This window comes from Temnothorax longispinosus, unplaced genomic scaffold, assembly GCF_030848805.1.
Source record: "Temnothorax longispinosus isolate EJ_2023e unplaced genomic scaffold, Tlon_JGU_v1 HiC_scaffold_57, whole genome shotgun sequence".
Classification (NCBI taxonomy): Eukaryota; Metazoa; Arthropoda; class Insecta; order Hymenoptera; family Formicidae; genus Temnothorax; species Temnothorax longispinosus.
Window position 1 is genome coordinate 7,681 of NW_027270418.1, and position 4,930 is coordinate 12,610.

At 29.6% G+C, this 4,930-nt stretch overlaps 2 long non-coding RNA genes across 2 annotated transcripts; one reads left to right on the plus strand and one right to left on the minus strand.

Moving 5' to 3' along the window:
• The first annotated feature begins 225 nt into the window (after positions 1–225).
• LOC139824785 (uncharacterized) lies at positions 226–4,364 on the plus strand. The gene is made up of 4 exons (XR_011735282.1): positions 226–423; positions 776–950; positions 1,043–1,151; positions 4,067–4,364. It is a non-coding gene; the product is annotated as an uncharacterized lncRNA (long non-coding RNA).
• Positions 1,635–4,054, minus strand: LOC139824786 (uncharacterized). The gene is made up of 2 exons (XR_011735283.1): positions 2,137–4,054; positions 1,635–1,777 (listed from the first exon to the last, which is right to left on the minus strand). It is a non-coding gene; the product is annotated as an uncharacterized lncRNA (long non-coding RNA).
• Positions 4,365–4,930: the final 566 nt, after the last annotated feature.

Here is a 4,930-nt window from a genome sequence, read left to right on the forward strand (position 1 = left end):
GCGTGACCTTCTCGTTAAGACGCACTTTTGTACTTCTCGAAATAAATCAGAGAAATATAAAATAATATTGGCTCGCTTATTTCTCACGACATATAACACTGCGGAGAACCGACTTCTAACATATCCTACATACGATGCGTGAGTGCGTATACACGTGTGTCAATCGAGGAGTGCGGAGTGCTCTTTATTTACAGCATATTTATATATAAGTAGTAACTATTAAGTATATTCTAAAAGTTGTATTAATGATAAGAATTCAATTAACCATATACGTGCTATAATTATTTGTGCTATGAATAGTAGCTGGTGATGAAGGATTCATTTTCCGATTTACAAGAGAGATTTACAAAAGAGAGGAAATATCAATTAATTTTTTTACGTTCTATAATAGATTTGTCCTTGGACATTAAAAATATCATCAAGGTTCGTCAATGCTATTATTTCAATGGTACCAAACAGTGTAACTTTCTATAAAATAACCTCAAAATTTAGCGAAATATGTAAATGATAACGTATAAATAAGCTGGCACACTATGCATGAAGACGATTTGTTGAAGTATTGTGCGGCTTTAATACATCATTGTTTGCATATATCACTGTAAAAGTAATTTAGTATAAAATTGGTATAAAGATGATAGATATGTAACAAACGATCAGTACAAACAAGACCAAAACTGACTTTTTATTTATTTCTATATTTTTTTCACATATATGTGCTATAATCACACTCTAAAGTATATAAATAGATTATTGTAAGCATATTTTATATGTACAGGGCAATGAATATGTCTTAACATATGGGATCAATTGTTGTATCAAATTCAAAAAACCACCATTTGAAAAATTTGACCCTGGCTAAGATAAACATCAGTGAACAATATATTATAAGGAAAACTCTGTACAAGATACTAGAAATGCTAAAAGATGACCAAGAAGCTTTTACACAAGTCGTAAGTAAAGCTGCTTATTATAATTAAATTATGTATATATTAAATTACAACCTTTTTCTTATCTAAACTATATTGAATTCTTCTTGTTTTAGAGGCTATTAGACAACAATCCCTTGTAATACAGAGAAAGACTTGGAACACTCTATAATGGAATGGCTTAGATTTGCAAACATCCGTAAACAAAGAAAAAAATCTTAAAAGGTAAAAAAGTAATATAATGTATTTATGTCTGTTAAGTTAGCACCCTCCATAAAAAACCGGAATAACACATATGCAGAAATTAAGTGCTCTTTATGCGTTAATTATGTGCTCTATTCACGATTTTTGTGCTCGAGCGGTTTCGTGGGAAATTGCAATTGAAACTGAGGGTGCTGGCTTAACGTAAGCTAGCACCCCCACTCATTAAAATTACATATAAAATAAAAAACTCAATATGCTAGAATTATATGCTTTTTATGTGCTTTCAAATGCCTCAAACAAAATTAGTCTATCTGTAATAGTTTAAAAATATACGCAAAAAAAGATATATATACTACTGATATAAGAATAAAGTATCAGTTAAAATAGAGAAAGCGAAATAATTCTTGTCTTAAGGGGCACAACTAGTGTGACTGCCCAAAAAAAGGTGATTTTCGGGAATTTATTAAAAGAAAAGTATTGCATCGAATGTTTTGAAATTTTGAGAATATATTTGTGTATAAATGATCTATGTGCAGTAATTTTTTTGTATGAAAATAATCAATTTTCAGCGACTTATGTGTCATCTCTCGAGTCTCAAAAAAAAAAACGTTCTCCCACTGCTGCAGTGATTGCGGCCTTCAGAGTGCCTGAAATAAAAAAAAAAAAATGTCCATTAAACTAGAAGGTATTTCCCGTACAATGACCTAGGATTATGAAAAAAAATTAAAATCCAACAAAATGGCGGAGTTTTGAAAAAAAAGTTCAAATTACGCTTAAAAATCTCGCGGTTTTTTGCATGGCAAATTGACATTTTTTATCCAATAAAAAACTGGAAGGTCATTGTATAGAAAAACAAATACTAAACACGCTCCAAAAAAATTCAAGTCGATCGGATGATTTGTATTCGAGTTAGAACTGCAGCAAACTTGAAAAATGTCGTTTTGAGAAAAACGCGTTTAGATAAAAATATTGATTTCATTGTTTGATTGAGAAATATCATACTTACAGCTAATCTGCTATTCCAGGCCCATATAATTCACCTTCCTCTTCCTCAAGAAAGTACCTGCTGGGTTGCTGAAGCTTTCCTTCGAGCTAATCGACCCTCTTTCGAAGCTTATGCACGTTTCTGACCGACGAGCAGCACTCTTTAGAAGGCTGCCGTTCAAAAACTATTTGAGATCCACTCTTAAAATTTTAGTATGTTATTCTTGAAGCTATAGACTATCGAAAAATGCAAAAAAAAAAATCGATTTTTTAAAAGTGTCACACTAGTTGTGCCCCTTAAAATGTTTCTCGATTAATGTGTTCTCGAAATATGCACAATGAAATTTTCGTGCTTATCCTCTTCGACCGACCTGAACGTGAGTACCCCATACGTACAAGAGTACCTAACCAGTTAAAATACAGGTAGCAAATTGGTTTTAGTCTTAAAATATTCCTCAATTTATGTGCTCCCGAAATATGCACAATGATTTTAAAAGCATAAAATCACATTAATTTTTTTTGTTAATGTAATTTTTTGATACAAATTTTTTAAATAAACAATTATATATGTAATATCTAAATATTCTATTACCATATTCTTTTATACATCATAAAACAAATATATCCTTCAAGTATTAGTCACGCAATTGTAGCGTGAACTGTACTATCATTCATGTAATATTATCATGAAAAACAATACACAAGAGATTCTATATAAATACAAATTAAAGTTTACTAAAGAGTAACTAATTTTGAAAATTACATTTTGTTTCTATTATTAGAAAGGGAATGTTAAAAATTAATTAAACATATGTTTACTTATATGTATTTATATATTGTTCAGAATCTCAGTGACCCATTCTCCATAATATTTAGCAACTTTGCAATACTTACTCCTAACTCATATTAAATAACTTTAAAAATGTATACAAATACATATAAATACATATAAATAAAATTTTTCTGAAATCTTATTAAACAAGTTAATCAATACATTAACCAAAACAAAAATCTTATTCTGTTTATTTTGAAAACACATAAGTTGAGGAACATTTTAAGACTAAAACCAATTCGCTATCTATATTTTAACTGGTACTTTATTTTTATACGTATGGGGTGCTCACGTTTGGGTCGGCCGAAGGGGATGAGCAAAGAAATCTCATTGTTCATATTTTGAAAACACATAAATTGAGGAATATTTTAAGACTAAAACCAATTCGCTATCTGTATTTTAACTGGTACTTTACTCTTGTACGTATGGGGTGTTCACGTTCGGGTCGGTCAAAAAGGATGAGCACAGAAATCTCATTGTGCATATTTTGAAAGCACATAAATTGAGGAATATTTTAAGACTAAAACCAATTCGCTATCTGTATTTTAACTGGTACTTTACTCTTGTACGTATGGGGTGTTCACGTTCGGGTCGGTCAAAAGGGATAAGCACGAAAATTTCATTGTGCATATTTCGAGAACACATTAATCAAGAAACATTTTAAGACAAGAATTATTTTGCTTTCTGTATTTTAACTGATACTTTACTCTTATATCAGTAGTATATAGATCCTTTTTTTACGTATATCTTTTAAACTATTACAGATAAACTAATTTGGTTTGAGACATTTAAAAGCACATAAAAAGCACATAATTGTACTGTATTAAATACTTTATTTTTTAATATAATTTTAATGAGTAGGGGTGCTAGCTTATGTTAAGCCAGCATCCCCACTTTTAATTGCAATTTTCCATGAAACCGTTCGAGCACAAAAAACGTGAATAGAACACATAATTAGCACATAAAGAGCATTTAATTTCTACATATGTGTTATTCTGCTTTTTTTGCGGAAGGGGAGGGGTGCTAACTTAACAGACATAATATATTTTGATACATAGACTAAATCACTGAAGATGTTACAAATATTTCTGAAGTTGAATGAGAAATTCTTATTTTTCAGCAACTGTTTGGTAAAGATCCGGAAAGATTAATAATCTGTTTAAAAGGAAAGAATAAGAGTTTAGAAAAAAATAGTAAAAGAGTTATATTAAACTAGAGCACCTGTATCGCATTGCCTAAAAAAGAGTTAGAAGGTACCTTAATTTCCCTTATCCGAAGGTTGACTTTAAAAATCCCTTCCTAGGATCCCTTCCTAGAATTAATACTTTCTGAGATAATTGGCAGAGATAATTTGCAGAAATAATTGGCACACGAAATAAATCTCATAATAAAACCTATATATGTATATGTATATGTATATATTTGTTCATAAAATAAAACTACTTTTTTATAGTAATTAGTGTAGTGCATTTTATTGAAAATAAATACATACTCCCTGAAATAAAAATAAAATATCAATAATAACTTTAAATAAACGTTAGAATTAATATTACGGTAATCTTAATATAATATTGTAATAAAGTTGATAGTTCGTTTAAATTTTTATCTCAAAAACGTTACAGGAATGATAGAAAAACCTTAGCAAAATGTTATTTGCAACGTTATGGCACTCCCATTTCAACATTACTGAAATTTCGGAATCGTGGTCAAAGTATATTCATAATGATGTTCTATACAACATTAAGAACTACATATTTAACAACATTACAAGTTCTAGAATATCGTTGCAATAACATTGTAATAATGATTTTTTGCTTACTGGGTAGTTTGATAAAAAGTACAATACACTCACTCAGTCGAGAAACATGAGAACAATTAATAGCTTGGCTACTTAATTAATTAATTAACTATTCGCCATATTATAAAGTGGAATGTCTTAGTTTTCGTCTAAAAGTTTGTAATTTGTAAAAAATTATATGGTCTA